Below are 16923 nucleotides of genomic sequence, written 5' to 3' on the forward strand. Positions count from 1 at the left end.
GTTCAAAGGTGGAAACAAAGATGATCCACATGTTCATATCCAAGCTTTTGAACATGACTTGAAGAATATTGATGAAGATGGCTGGGGGGGAATACTTTCCTCAGACACTAAAGGATGCAGCAAGGAAATGGTACTACCATCACCCGGCTTGCCAACTCAGATCATACAAAAAATTCCTCAAAGCTTTCAGACTGGAATATTCAGACAACAGAGTAGATGAGGACATCCTCTATGAACTAGATAAGATAAAGCAAGGAAGATTATCAGTTAGAAGTTATGTTGAGATAATCAAGGAGCTAACCAGGCAGCTGCAGGAGCCACCATCAGAAAAGAGGTTGCGAACATGGTTTTTAAATGGGTTCCGTAGTAAAAAGCTTAGGGAATAGGAGGTGTTCGCACCAACAAAGAAATTCAATGATTTGGTGCAGCGAGCCCTGAAGCTTGAACAGTAGGCAAAGGAGGAAAGGAGTCACAAGAACAGGAGGTCCAATAGTAGCAGTTCTTCCACTGAGAATTTTGATTCTAGTAGCTCTGAAAGCAGCTCAGATGAAAAGAGCAAAGACAAGGCTAAGAAGGGATCTTTGTCCAGAAAGATTGATGAGATGCCCCAGCAGATTGCTGAAATCAGCCAGACCAAACAACCAGTAAGAAGAATGGAAACCTGGTGTTCAAAGTATAAATCTAAAGATCATGTTTTTAATGAATGTCCACAATGTGCCTATTGCAAAGCATACGGTCATTTATCGAATAATTGTGGCATTCGCATTCATCACTTCAAGAAGGGAAAATATTTGTATGTAGTGGCATTTACCAATGCTGAACCAGTCAGAGTGGAGACTACTAGTGTACCCCAATAAGAGAAATCAAATACCAGTGGTACTGGTACTGGGCGCGGTAGGTACCAGGGGGTACTGGCCGGGGCCGGGGTCATAGTAATTTCCAGAACCGAAGTCTAAACTGCTATTCTTGTGGCAATATGAGCATTTTGCAACTCAGTGTCCAGAAACACCTACTACTACGGCTACTAAGGCGAAGGCTCTAGAGCCAGTTCCTCTACAAGCAGCTACACACAGCAAAGGGGTGGTCATTGAGGAAATTCTAGATGATCCGGCAAAACTAGTCAGTCCTAAAAGTAGCAAATGGGCTCAGCAGAGAGAGGTGTGGAAGGCCAAGGGTAAAGAAAAGGTAGTTGATGAATGGCAGGAGCAAAGAGAACTGGCGGCAAAGATCACAAAAGATTTAGCCAAGAAGCTGCCAGAGTAGCCAGAAAGTCCTGATGCTCGGGTCATTCAAAAGATACCATCCCAGTCTTCTGAGAAAGCACAACCAAATCAGTGAGGGTCTGGGATTCCTGAGGCTAGGTTGGTTGCAGTTCAGAGACTGATGGAGGAATTAGGGAACATTAAATCATATATAACTGCCAACAAAAAACATTGAAAGAGGCACTGAACGCACCAGAACGGAGGAATGGTATTGTGCAAATACTCCCGATTCTTCAAGTTCTGAGAGCAAATCTAATCAAGAGAGGGAAGAAATTCATGTCAAGATTTGTGACAGAATTCAAAAACTCACAATTGAACTAGATGATATTAGAAAAACTTTGCCTGAAGCAGCGAAATTCATCAGACAGCGAAGGAAGGCTGAAGCAGAAGCCAGAGTAGTTGACTTGGCTGCTATCAGAGATGATAAAGTGTTGATGATCCAGGTAGACTACAAGGTTAGGAAACAGTGGGAGCCACTATCTGGTGTCATACTAGATGGAGGAGCAGGAGTAAATATCCCGGGGATACACCTTCAGCAAAGAATGGGTATCACAAACCTGAAACCATCACCTTTCAAAGTTGGAATGGCGGATCATCGAGTTGTCTAGGCAACTGGGATGATAGACAATATGCACATAAGGGTGGATAAAGAAAGTTCAAAATCAGCTTCCTAGTATTAGATGTGTAAGGAGCATATGGGATGCTATTGGGACGGCCATGGTTACGAACAACATAGGTTGTTCACGACTATGCTAATCAGACTCTGACAATACAAGGTGCCAATAGTAGAATTTAGATTCAGACAAACAACACTAGGATCTAGAGAAAGGAGCTGCGACCAAAAGAGCTTTGCCAAAAGTATAGGGTGAAGAAAATTGAGGATGCTGGTGGCAATGAATATTTTTCCACTAGCTAAAATAGATCTCAATGTAGTATTATTGGACAAAGACCGGGCTGAAAAGCAAAAGAAGCAATTTCCAGATCAGTTCACTGAACTGAACTCTGGAGAATGACCAGTTCAGCTAACTGGAAGGCCGGAAGAACCAGTTGATTCCAGTACGCCAACGGTTTTTGAACAAGTACACCTTGGAGAAGTTATTGAAAATCAAAATAGCAGTTCAGAGCTTAGAGGGCCGTCTTGGGATTATGCTTAGGAGTCTTGGGACCAAAAGAAAGGGTGGTGGGCCTAACTTGGTTGCTTCCAGATGATCAAGAAATAGAGGAATGGAATCTGGGTTCTGAGGAAAATCCTAGATTGATCAAAGTCAACAATCATCTGAATCCAGGGATGAAAGAGAAGGCCCGACATATGTTCCAGCGGTACAAAGATGTGTTCACATGGGAACATACTAGATCTCAAGGGAGTAGACCCAGAGGTATGTCAACATCAAATACCATTGAAACCGGATGCCAAACCAGTGCGGTTGCAACGATACCGAATGAATCTGAATTATGCTAAGAAGGTCAAGGAAGAGATCGATAACCTTCTGAAGAGTGGGTTCATTACTGAAGTAGCCAATAGTGACTTGTTATTTCCCATTATAGTAGTACCCAAGAAGAATGGAAATCTTAGAGTCTGTGTAGACTATCGGAAGCTGAATGCTCAGACCATCAAGGATCCCTTTCCGTTACCCTTTATGGACATGCTGCTTAATGAAATTGCAGGATATGAGATGTATGGCTTTATGGATGGTTATAGTGGTTATAACCAGTTACAGATTGCTCCTAAGGACCGGAGTAATACTATATGAGCTCACAAAGAAGACCAGCAAGTTCATTTGGATTGCTGAATGTGAGGAGAGTTTCCAGAGTTTGAAGAATGCTATTATCAGTAAGCCGGTTTGGGATATCGTTTTTCATGTACATGTAGATGCTTCAGGACTGGTGATGGGAGCAATATTAGCTCAGCCAGAAGGGAGGACTATTTATCTAGTGTATTTTGCCAGTCAGATTCAGTCAGGCTGAACAAGGATATACAACTACTGAAAGAGAAGCCCTAGGAATGGCTTTTAGTGCTACTAATTTTTTGACACTATTTGTTGGTCAAGTTATTCCATTTTTATGTGGATCATCAGGCATTATTGTTTTTTATTAACAAAGTCATTATTCAAGGCAGGTTGATAAGATGGATGATGTTCCTGATGGAATTTGAATTTCGCATTTCTCATCATCTTGGTAAAACCCATTGTGGTGTTGATTTCCTGTCCAGGATTATGGATGGCACTCTGAGGCATCTTTGAGAGATGAGCCAGTGTATGCAGAACTGTTTCAGATTAGAGCTGGGGAAACAGCTGATCCAGAGTTATATGGTGTATATCAGTTCCTTTCTAAGAGAGGATTCCCAGAAAATTGGACTCAGAGTAAGAAGAAGGTCCTGATTATTAAGAGTCTGAAGTTCACCATCATTGGCGGATCACTTTACAGACTAGGAGTAGATGGGGTTCTTCAAAGATGTGTACATATGGAGGGAAGAATGCAAGTTATTTCAGAGGCACATAATGGGGATCCTAGAGGACATTTCTCCACTAATATTACTTCCAAGAAGATTCTACAAGCTGGATTGTGGTGGCAAACTTTAATATCTGATGTTAGAAGCTTTTGTAAAACATGTGATATATGCCAATGGATGGGCAGACCCACAGCATCAGATATGACTCCTCTAACTTCAATCCAGCCACTAGGGGTATTTATGAAATGGGGTCTAGATTTCATGGGTCCATTCAAGAAAATTATTCCAAGAAAGAATCGGTATATATTGATGGCCACCTGTTATGTCACCAAATGGGTGGAAGCTAGAGCTCTTCCTAGCAACATCGTGAAGTCCACTGCTGTATTTTTATTTGAAAATATTATTTGCTGATATGGGTGTCCTGTGGAGATTGTGTATGACCAAGGAACACACTTTATAAATGACACTATGGATATTCTAATGGAAATGCTCTCAGTAAAGCATCAAAAATCAACACCATATTATCCTAGATGCAATGGCAAGCAGAGAGCAGTAACAAGGCTGTCAAGACTATTCTCACTAAGATTGTGCAGAAAGAGCCACATCAGTGGGATTTGAAGCTCCAAACTGCTCTTTAGCATATAGGACAGCCTATAAGGTCACCACTGGACTGACACAATTTAGAATGGTGTATGGCACTGAAGCTGTTGTCCCCATGGAATTTGTAATACCCAGTCTCAGGATGGCTGTAGAGTATGGATTGGATTTTAATCACAATCTGAAATAGAGACTGGAGGAGTTAACACACTTGGATGAGTTAAGACAGAAAGCTATGCTGGAATAGGAAATTGTTCAGCAAAGATGGAAACACTGGCATGATAGACGAATCAAAGTCAGGGAGTTTCAAAAAGGAGATTTGGTTCTGCTATATCAATCAAAACTGGGTCCTAAGAAACCAAACTTAAAGATAGCTTGGGCTCCCTATGAAGTTGATCGGGTGTTTTCCAATGGCACAGTAAAATTGAAAGATTTATCTGGATTACTGATGCCAGTGTTTATAATGGGGCCAAAATCAAGCTATATTATTCAAATGATGTGAGATCCCCAACCCGCCAATACCAAGATCGGGATGGGATCCTTGACAGGTCTCTAGGTCTGATAAAAATCGAAGTCTCTAAACACGAAAATCCAAGGAATAGTCCTTTACCATTAACAATGGCTTGGGTCTATAGCCTTAGAAGAAGACCTAGTCCTGTCTCGCAGTGGAAACTGGAAAATGTATTAAAAGTCCAAAAAAAACTATTTCGGCCCTATAACTTCCACAATTTGGCTAAGGTATTCTCAACCAACGCTTTTTTACCTCTAACATATGTGAGGGCACAGCCGGGTGGACTACTCTTCCAAGTGAAGAAGTTTTCTAAACATTTTAGTGCGCAGGGATGGATAGTTACCTGACTAATCATGTCCACCCGTCCATGATTCAATCTTAGTCAATCCCCACTTACCACCCCGCACTCACACATGATTCTTTTGTTATTTAATTACTACCACGTTCTTAACACAATTAAAATAATGATTCCTTTTATCCTTCATAATAAAATTTTATTAAAACAGCCTTTGAAAACAGTATTGAAAACATTCTTTTAGCAAACAGACATCTTTAAACTTAAGACAGGGTAATGTCAATCAAAACATTGTCCATAATAACTATGACCAATACTCTTCTTGTCTCAAGACCACCTAAGGGTGAAAAATGGCACACATTCCTTATTCATAATCCGGAGTGGATAAACCCCCATCCAAGGTTCCGGGTGCCCATACACCAAACCAGTTTCCCATACAACCGGCCGGCTCCCCTAGGATAAAAACGGTATCCTAACTTATGTAGAAACATCAAGACATGACATGGAGTAGAAACTCATCGTTCATGGGGGTAACCGACTTACCCGTGGCTGGAAAACCATCATTATCATCAATTTATACCAAGGAGTCAGAGGTGTCTTGAGACAAGCTGTCTTAAGGATGATCAATCATATCTTTCCTAATTCAACCAATTTTAACCCAAACAATTCTTTCCTATATTATAAAACAAATGCACGTTGGAAGTAACCTTCCGTTTTTGGTCAATTATTCCTTTTCTGATTCTTGCTCACTCCTTACGTATGCAATGCTAACTTATAAAAAGAACTTAACTATTTAAAGACTTAATTGAATAATGGGAAACCCACCTGAGATTGATCGGCCATCTGTTGCTGCACTGGCGCCTAAAGACTCTCCTATGTAGGCCTACTACTAGGCCCCCGGCTTCGTCGTCGTGCGACGCTCTAGTTCGTTTTGGAGCTACGTCCTCATCATTAGATGTAGGATTGGCTCGGGTCCTTTTAGGTGCCATAACTTCTTATTCCTTATAAAAAGGATGTCTAATCATTAGGTAAATTATCCAAAAGCTAGACTTAACTTTTGTATCCAATTTTACCCAATTCTAGGTTAAATTTATAGTCTTAATTGGTAAATTCTTGACCTAGTAATTTCTTATTTTCCTATATAGGCATGATAACTTCTTCCACAGCTTCCCAAAGGGTTTTCTAAGCTATCCTTTTTCCTAATTTTTTCATCGAATTTTAAGCTTGGAATCTACTTATTTTGAGCTTAATATTTATTCTATTTATTTTCTCTTAAAAATTTCATTTTCTCAACTTTATATCATAGGTTTACACTTACTATAATTTTCCTAAAAACTTTTGACCCCAAGGTCTATTTATTTAAATTAATCTTTGGCTAAAAATAGGACTTTTGGTCAATTATAATTTTCTAAACTCACTAATTAGCTATGGTATATTTATCACAAGTAGATAAGGATATTTTTAACCTCTGGTAATTATATTATTATTTTTCAACTTAATTACATAATTTTCATCTTCATTGTTCAGATAAAATTAGAATAATTTGACTTAAATATATATTAATATTACTTTTCTAACCTTGAAATAATTATCACAACCTCTTTATTATGTAATCTAACTCTGATAAATAGAATGTAATCATATAACATGATTTACTAATTTTCCTATTTAAATCTCAACCAGAATTGGTATATTTTGACTTAGATAAATATATATACTAAGTTTCTAACCTTGACATAATTATCATAGTCTTTTTTATCATGTAATCTAGCTCTAATAAATAGCATGTAATCATATAGCATGATTTACTAATTTCCCTCTTTAGTTTTTAGCTAGAATTAGTATAATTTGACTTAGATAAATATCTATACTACTTTTTGAACCTTGACATAGTTATCACGCCCTCTCTTTCCTATGATTTAGCTTTGATAAATAGCATGTAATCATAGCACATGATTTATTAATTTCCCCCTTATAGTGTTTTTCTACTACGATAATTATCTCAAATAATTATATGTGGTTAAGATAATTATTATAGGTTACATAAGATGTAATTTACCTCTAACAATTATCTCAAATATTTTTAGGTTAATTTGCTGATTTTCCCCTTTTAGTTTTCCCTAAAACCCTAATTTAATTCTGCTGAGATAATTAGTTAAACTAATTATCTGAGGTTAAGATAATTATCATGAGTTTCATAAAATGTGATTTACCTTTGATAATTATCTTAAAGCATTTTGAATCAATTTGCTATTTTTCCCCTTTTAATTTGTCCTAAAAACAATGTAATTCTGCTAAGATAATTAGGTAAACTTATTATCTGAGGCTAACATAATTATCACAGGTTTCATAAAATGCAATTAATCTTTGATAATCATCTTAAAGCATTTTGAATCAATATGCTATTTTCTCCCTTTTAATTTGTCCTAAAAATAGTATAATTCTGCTAAAATAATTAGGTAAATTAATTATATGAGGTTAACATAATTATCACGCGTTCTCTAAGATGTAATTAACCTCTAATAAATAACCCAACCCATTTTGAATCAATTTTCTAATTTTTCTCTTTTAATTTGTCCTACAAATAGTGTAATTCTTCTAAAATAATCAAGTGAATTAAATATCTAAGATTAACATAAATATCACAGGTTCTCTAAGATGTAATTAACCTCTGAATAACTCAAAGCATTTTGAATCAATTTGTTAATTTCTCCCTTTTAATTTGTCCTAAAAAAATATAATTCTGCTAAAATAATTAGGTAAATTAATTATCTAAGGTTAACATAATTATCAAGGGTTTCCTAAGATATAATTAACCTCTGATAGAGAGAGTACCTGAATGGGCACTAGCCTCTGATGATAAGCTGGTCAATCCACACTAGCAGTGGCAATCTACTACAGACTGTCATTCCCTAGCCATTGAATTAGAGCTCCTGCTTGGGAACAGGCCTACATATAAATGTATGAAAGAGGTCAGAAATCAACTGAAAGAAGTCCTACTACAAATAAAAATTGCCAGAGGAGTTCTGGACCCCAAACGCAAATGATAGTAGGGGAACAAGACACTGCTCTCCGAAGACTGTTTCAGCTGGTTAGAGTCACCAGGAAGATGATGAAGTAGGAGAACCAGGCTGTTCTCAATTTTTTAGAGTTTGTACCTGATTCCATAGTTCTCCTGTATGCATTTCCTGCTAGAGAGACTGAGCTGCCTAGGTTTTTCCTAAAATTCAACTGCTAGAGAGAGTACCTAAATAGGCACTAACCTTTGATGATAAGCTCGTCAATCCACACTGGCAGTGGCAGTCTACTGTAGACTGTCATTCCCTAGCCATTGAATTAGAGCTCCTACCCCAGGGGATTCACCATGAAAAACTTACCGCACCACGTAAGTGTAGGGAAGGGGTGTTTTTTTACAAGTTACATAAGCATATAAGTTAGGAGTAGGACCCCCAATAATTTATCTCTCAAGCTTAAAGATAAGGGAGGGGGGTATCATATTTATGGGGGGGGGGGGGGGGGGGGGGGGGGGGGGGGGGGGGGGGGGGACTGACCCGGATTGATTAATTATAACGATTGGTCATCGCACTAGAACTCAGATGAATTTAGGGAAAGTTTTTTTTCAAGTCACACATTAAAGCATTAAGCCGATCATAGATAAGGGCTGATTTGGAGCACGTGAAGGGTTGATTTACACCTACTTTGGATGGGTGAGAATTAAACGAGTAACAAGAGTGCGGGCTGATCGGGCGCATAGTTTTAAATTCAAAACTAAGACACATTGAGGGTAGTGTCGTACATCTAGTTATCAATAGAAGTGATTCCTTAGAACGTTGTTATTCACTATGCTGAAGCTCTTTGACTAGTTTTGCTCAGCTAGATCATGTGAGACCTAAATTTTATATGTAAGATAGGGGTATGATAGTTTTCTTCATTGATTTCCGTATAAGCATAGAAAGGGGGGTCATATTCACTAATATGAGTCGTATATAGGGGTGTTACCAAAGTTGTTTGCTCGCAGGTGGCATCCCGTTTTGTATATAGAGTGAATCCCCCGGGGCTCCTGCTTGGGAACAGGCCTACATATAAATGTATGAAAGAGGTTAGAAATCAACTGAAAGAAGTCCCACTGCAAATGCAAATTGCCGAAGGTGTTATGGACCGCAAACTCAAATGATAGTAGGGGAACATGCCACTGCTCTCCGAAGACTGTTTCAGCTGGTTAGAGTCACCAGGAAGATGATGAAGTAGGAGAACCAGGCTGTTATCAATTTTTTAAAGTTTGTACCTGATTCCACAGTTCTCCTGTATGCATTTCCTGCTAGAGAGACTGAGATGCCTAGGTTTTTCCTAAAATTCAACTGCTAGAGAGAGTACCTGAATGGCCACTAACCTCTAATGATAAGCTGGTCAATCCACACTAGCAGTGGCAGTCTACTGCAGACTGCCATTCCCTAGCCATTGAATTAGAGCTCCTGGTTGGGAACATGCCTACATATAAATGTATTAAAGAGGTAAGAAATCAACTGAAAGAAGTCCTAGTGCAAATGCAAATTGCCGAAGGAGTTATGGACCGCAAACTCAAATGATAGTAGGGGAACAGGTCACTGCTCTCCGAAGACTGTTTCAGCTGGTTAGAGTCACCAAGAAGATGATGAAGTAGGAGAACCAGGCTGTTCTCAATTTTTTAGAGTTTGTACCTAATTCCATAGTTCTCCTCTATGCATTGCCTACTAGAGAGACTGAGCTGCCTAGGTTTTTCCCAGCTTTGTATTCTCAACATCTAGAACCAGTGGATCGGCTCTCATACTATAACATCACTGATGATCTTCAAGATTGGTATGAGCAAGCCACTGTAGAATGGAAAACCTGGAAAACACTGACCAATGATGCTCTCCAATTAAATGATGTTTCGGTACTACAAGGCGAAATGCAGAGGATCAAGCTCTGTATGCGACAATGGAAAATCCAGCTCAAAACTGAATTGAGGAACAGTGAGCAGCAAGTAGTGAAGTTGAAACGGGATATAAGGGTACAATCCTTGCGGGATAGTGTTCTTGAAAATCAGTCAGCCAGGACAATTTAGACATTGGAAAGTAAGCTGTTAAAGCTTGAGTTTGAGATGAGGCAGTTAAAAGAAGAAAAGGCAGAGGCTGAGAGTGACAGATTTGAGACTATGCTAAGGATGAAGAGAGTTGATTTCAACACATTGCGGACCAGCCATATTTCATTGAAAGCCTCTTTAAGCTACATATACAATAACTTGGTTGATATTCTGAATCAAGAAGGCAATGCCATTTTCAACATAGCTAATCTGAAGGCGCTCGTGGAAACAATGCAAAGTGATTTGCAAGATAACCTTTCTGAATGTAAGAGTACTTTAGCAAATCAAGCTATTCAGGACTATATTGATAAGCAGAATGACCTCGATGAGGATTCTAAGAAAGCAGAAGAGAAGGATGAAGAGAGTAAGAATGAACCAGCAGATAGACATGATGATCATAGTGACTCTCCTCCATCTCCGCCTTTAGGATCTGGTGCTAGTGGATCAGCTGCCACAGGGGGCAGTCAACCCAACAGAGACTAGCCAGACCAGTATAAGGATCAGCAGTCGGGAGACCGAGGGGTTGATGATCAAAAACCAGGCAACACTGAAGATTCCCCCGTACACCAGTCACAACATAGTTTAGATGTGAAAGGGAAAGCTAAAGCTGTGACTGAGACTCTGAAAGGTGATGAGCAACATTACAGCTCATCACACTGAGCAAGAGGCTAAGAAATCAACAAGCACCTATAACTAAGATTTATCTCAAGGATGATGTTCTTCTTTCTAATTCGAAACGTTTTAAGAGATTACATATTGGTGCTAGAGAAATGATCCAGCATTGGAAATCAGCCACTTTCCATGATCAGGAGTTGTGCCAACTACCTGAGCATCCTAGCAGAATTCAATTGCTAGAGAGAGTACCTGAATGGGCACTAACCTCTAATGATAACCTGGTCAACATTGGCAGCAATAGTCTACTGCAGACTGTCATACCCTAGCCATTGAATTAGAGCTCCTGCTTGGGAACAGGCCTACATATAAATGTATGAAAGAGGTCAGAAATCAACTGAAAGAAGTCCTACTGCAAATGCAAATTGCCAGAGGAGTTTTGGACCGCAAACTCAAATGATAGTAGGAGAACAGACCACTACTCTCCGAAGACTGTTTCAGCTGGTTAGAGTCACCAGGAAGATGATGCAGCAGAGAACCAAGTTGTCCTCAATTTTTTAGAGTTTGTACCTGATTCCCCAGTTCTCCTGTATGCATTGCCTATTAGAGAGACTGAGCTGCCTAGGTTTTTTCCATCTTTGTATCCTCAACATCTAGAACCAATGGATTGGCTCACATACTATAACATCACTGATGATCTTCAGGATGGTATGAGCGAGCCACTGTAGAATGGAAAACCTGGCAAACGCTAATCAATGAGGCTCTCCAAATAAATGATGTTATGGAACTGCAAGGCGAAATGCAGAGGATCAAGCTCTATATGGGACAATGAAAAATCCAGCTCAAAGTTGAACTGAGGAGCAATGAACAGCAAGTAGTGAAGTTGAGACATGATATAGGGGCATAATCCTTGCGGCATAGTGTTCTTGAAAATCAGTCAGCCAGGACAATTCAGAGATTGGAAAGTAAACTATTAAAGCTTGAGTTTAAGATGAGGCAGTTAAAAGAAGAAAAGGCAGAGGCTGAGAGAGCTACTAAGATTTGAGACTATGCTAACGATGAAGAGAGTGAATATCAAAACATTGCTGACCAACCATTTGAAAGCCTCTTTAACGGAGAGATACATATACAATAACTTGTCTAATATTTTGAAACCAAAAGGCAATGCCATTTTCAATATAGATAATCTAAAGGCGCTCATGGAAACGATGCACAGTGATTTGCAGGATAAGCTTTCTGAATATAAGAGTGCTTTGTGAAATCAAAAGCTATTCAGGACTATATTGATAAGAAAAATGACCTCGATGAGGATTCTGGGAAAGCAAAAGAGAAGGATGAAGAGAGGGAGGATGAACCAGCAGATAAACATGATGATAATAATGACTCTCCTCCATCTTTGCCTTCAGGATCTGGTGCTGGTGGATCAGCTGCCAGAGGGGACAGTCAGCCCAACATAGACAAGCCAAACTAGTATAACGATCAGCAGTCGGGATACCAAGGGGTTGATGATCAGCAACCAGGCAACATTGAAGATTTCCCAGTACACCAGCCACAACACAGTTCAGATGTGAAAGGGAAAGCTAAAGCTGTGACTCAGACTCTGAAAGATGATGAGCAACATTCGTTATAGCTCATCACATTGAACAAGAGGCTAAGACATCAGCAAGCTCCTATAACTAGGATATATCTGGAGGATGATGTTCTTCTTTCTCATTTGAAACATTTTCAGAGACTATATGTCATTGCCAGAGAAATGATCCAGCATTGGAAATCAGGCACTTTCCATGATCAGGAGTTGTGACAACTACCTGAGCCTCCTATCATAATTCAGCTACTAAAGAGAGTACCTAAATGGGCACTAACCTCTGATGATAAGCTGGTCAATCCACACTGGCAGCGGCAGTCTACTGTAGACTATCATTCCCTAGCCATTGAATTAGAGCTCCTGCTTGGGAGTAAGCCTACATATAAATGTATGAAAGAGGTCAGAAATCAACTGAAAGAAGTCCTACTGCAAATAAAAATTGCCAGAGGAGTTCTGGACCAGAGGGTACAAGCTATTATTGAAGATCAAACTTTCAGCAGTAAGGGACCGCAAACTCAAATAACAGTATGGGAATAGGCCACTGCTCTACGAAGACAGTTTCAACTGGTTAGAGTCACCAGGAAGATGATGCAGTAGGAGAACCAAGCTGTCCTCAATTTCTTAGAGTTTGTACATGATTCCCCAGTTCTCCTGTATGCATTGCCTGCTAGAGAGACTGATATGCCTAGGGTTTTCCCAGCTTTGTATCCTTAGCATCTAGAACTAGTGGATTAGCTCACATACTATAACATCACTGATGATCTTCAGGATTGGTATGAGCGAGCCACTCTAGAATGGAAAACCTGGCAAACACTAATCAACGATGCTCTCCAATTAAATGATAATTTGCAACTACAAGGCAAAATGCAGAGGATCAAGATCTGTATGGGACAATGGAAAATCCAGCTCAAAGCTGAACCTAGGAACAGTGAGCAGCAAGTAGTGAAGTTGAAACAGGATATAATGGCACAATCCTTGCGGCATAGTGTTCTTGAAAATTAGTCAGCCAGGACAATTCAGACATTGGAAAGTAAGTTGTTAAACCTTGAGTTTGAGATTGAGGCAGTTAAAACAAGAAAAGACAGAGGCTGAGAGAGTTGCTGACAGATTTGAGACTATGCTAAGGATGAAGAGAGTTGATTTCAACAAATTGCTAACCAACCATACTGCATTGAAAGCCTCTTTAACAGAGAGATACATATACAATAACTTGGTTGATATTCTGAATACAGAAGGCAATTCCATTTTCAATATAGATAATCTAAAGGCGCTCATGGAAACAATGTAGAGTGATTTGCAAGATAAGCTTTCTAAATATAAGATGCTTTGGAAAATCAAGCTATTCTGGAATATATTGATAAGCATAATGACCTCGATGAGGATTTTGAGAAAGAAAAAGAGAAGGATGAAGAGAGGGAGGATGAACCAGCAGATAAACATGATGATGATAATGACTCTCCTCCACCTCTACCTTCAGGATCTGGTGTTGGTGGATCAGCTGCCACAAGGGGCAGTCAGCCCAAAACAGACCAGCTAGACCAATATAAGGATCAGTAGTCAAGAGATCAAGGGGCTGATGATTAGCAACCATGCAACACTAAAGATTCCCTAGTACACCAGTCACAACACAGTTCATATGTGAAAGGGAAAGCTAAAGCTGTGACTGAGACTCTCAAAGGTGATGACCAACATTCATTATAGCTCATCACACTGAAAAAAAGGCTAAGACATTAGCAAGCTACTATAACTAGGATGTATCTGGAGGATGATGTTCTTCTTTTTTATTTGGAACATTTTCAAAGACTATATTGGCACCAGAGAAATGATCAAGCATTGGAAATCAACCGCTTTCCATGATCAGGAGTTGTGACAGCTACCTGAGCATCCTAGCACAATTCAGCTTCTAGAGAGAGTACCTGAATGGGAACTAACCTATGATGATAAGCTGGTCAATCCACACTGGAAGCGGCAGTCTACTGCAGACTGTCATTCCCGAGCCATTGAATTAGAGCTCCTGCTTGGGAATAGGCCTACATATAAATGTATGAAAGAGGTTAGAAATCAATTGAAATAAGTCCAACTGCAAATGCAAATTTCCAAAGGACTTCTGGATCAGAGGGTACAAGCTATTATTGAAGATCAAACTTCTAGCAGTAAGGGACCACAAACTCAAATGACAGTAGGGGAACAGGCCACTACTCTCTGAAGACTATTTCAACTGGTTAGAGTCACCAGGAGATGATGCAGCAGGAGAACCAGGCTGTTCTCAAATTTTAGAGTTTGTATATGATTCCCCAGTTCTCATGTATGCATTGCCTGCTAGAGAGACCGAGCTGCCTAGGTTTTTCCCAGCTTTGTATCCTCAACATCTAGAACCAGTGGATCGGCTCACATACTATAACATCATTGATGATCTTCAGGATTGGTATGAGCGAGCCACTGTAGAATGGAAAACTTGGCAAACGCTGATCAATGATGCTCTCCAATTAAATGATGTTTTGGAATTGCAAGGCGAACTGTAGAGGATGAAGCTCTGTATGGGACAATGGAAAATCCAGCTCAAAGGTCTTACGAAGATCACAAACCAGCTACTTCAATTTATGGTGGAGTCCTCTAAGATTCCTGAACACGACATCACGGCTAAACCAGGGTTGGGACCACAATACAAAGAAATGACTGAGATCCTCTTTGAGGCCAGGATTAAAACAAATCAGCCTCTTCCGGAAGAATGGATCCACACAGCTTCTCATTGCATAAATTGGCCAGAACCCGTGCGACAAAGGGTAAATGCACGCTCTATGATCCTGACACCAAAACCTATCATCCTCTCACGCCTTATGAATTTGAGATGTCCACTAAAAGGCGGGATCAGCTTGAGCAGGAGGCCATTTACAGACTTATCCAGAAGGACAATGCTGACACTAGGACTTCTGAGACACCAACACAGAAGAAGAGCAAGAGGAAGCGGGTTCAATGGAAGGATACTAGGTAGTTCCATCTCAGAATCAATGATAGATTTTCCAGTAAGGCGCTGGAATTTCTTTGGTTGGGCACCCTTGGAATTATAATTATAGGGGTGTCAAGCACTCAACAAGCATGGCATAAAGCTAGCAATACCAAAAGAGCTAGCAACTCCAGAGGAGTACTATCATGAGAAACATTAGCCAACTCAGCAAACGGGCAAATGGGTTCCTCAACACCAAATGAGAATCAGACAGTGGATTTTTCAAAAAATTTGAAAGTTATAAAAAATTTTAAGAAAGGAGGGAAGGATGTAGAAGGCAAAGATAGTTTCAGCAGGCGGGAACTATCTCCTAGAAAGTCAAAAGTCGAATAGTGGATCAGTTACACGTCAATAATTACCACGGCAATTACTTTAGTAACTCTTGGAAGGCTACAAATAGGACCCCTTACATTGTAATTAGGTTGCTTGCTTCTTGCTGTAATTGGGTTTCTTGCTTCTTAGTTCTCTTGGCTTAGCTCTCAAGTATTTCCAAGCTACACTCTCTTCGCCTTTAACTTCACCTTGTAATCATTACCGTTGTAAGCATTTTGATATTCAATCTGTTACATCTTGTATTGATTGTCCCTGAACTCTGAATCTGCAACTGCAAACACTTTTCCAGTTGTCCAGTATGTCTCTCATATCAGTATCCTATTTCAGTTCAGATAACTATTTCAGTCCAGTCTCCGTTCTCTATTTCAGTTTCACTGACTGAACTGATGACTCAACAGAAGCTTTAAATTCTAACACTGGAATCAGCTATCTAAAGAGATCATCTCCAATTCCACTCACCACTGGTATCTTGGTTTTTCATTGATGAACTGTTCTGGTTGAGTGTTTTAAGACTTAACTCTCCACTGCTTTATTGGTTTTACAGTTTGCGGAGAAGATAAGTGCTCCTTTGTCCTCTAAATCCATCTTGTGTAAGGTTCCCTGCTCGAAGATGCTCTTCTTTGTGTCTTTAACTTTGAAAAATTCTTCAGTACGGTAGATGATGTCTTGGGAACCCAAATTTGAGAGGGCTTGTCCTTGAGTTGTGCTTTTGGTACCCAGATATTCCTGAATCCTTGCATGCTACTTGTAGCATTTGCTTGTCTACAGGATGAAGAAGACTCATTGCTTCGTGGTTTCTTTTGCTTGTAACCTCTTTTCCATTCCTCTTTGCTTGGTGCAATTGGAACGATGAGTTGTCCTCCTTTAGGTGATAGCTTGTTGACTGGTATCCCAATTTGGAACTACCTTGTACGTCTACATCCATGATATTCCAAGGATCATTGTTTCATTCATGTGTTCATCTGGTAAGCATACAAACTAATGAGGGCATGAACATCCATGTACTATCACATTTAAGTTGACTACTCCCACCAAAGCTGCAAAACTTCAGCAAACAGTACAATAGTAGAAGACACCATCATGCCCACAACCCCATCCACCAGAATGGCCACAAACTCTAATGGTAGACCTCTTTCCATTACCACAACTAGAGTTAGAGATTACATCCAAATCT

The sequence above is a fragment of the Adiantum capillus-veneris genome, chromosome 10 (assembly GCF_014529385.1).
Source record: "Adiantum capillus-veneris isolate H3 chromosome 10, ASM1452938v2, whole genome shotgun sequence".
Taxonomy (NCBI): domain Eukaryota; kingdom Viridiplantae; phylum Streptophyta; class Polypodiopsida; order Polypodiales; family Pteridaceae; genus Adiantum; species Adiantum capillus-veneris.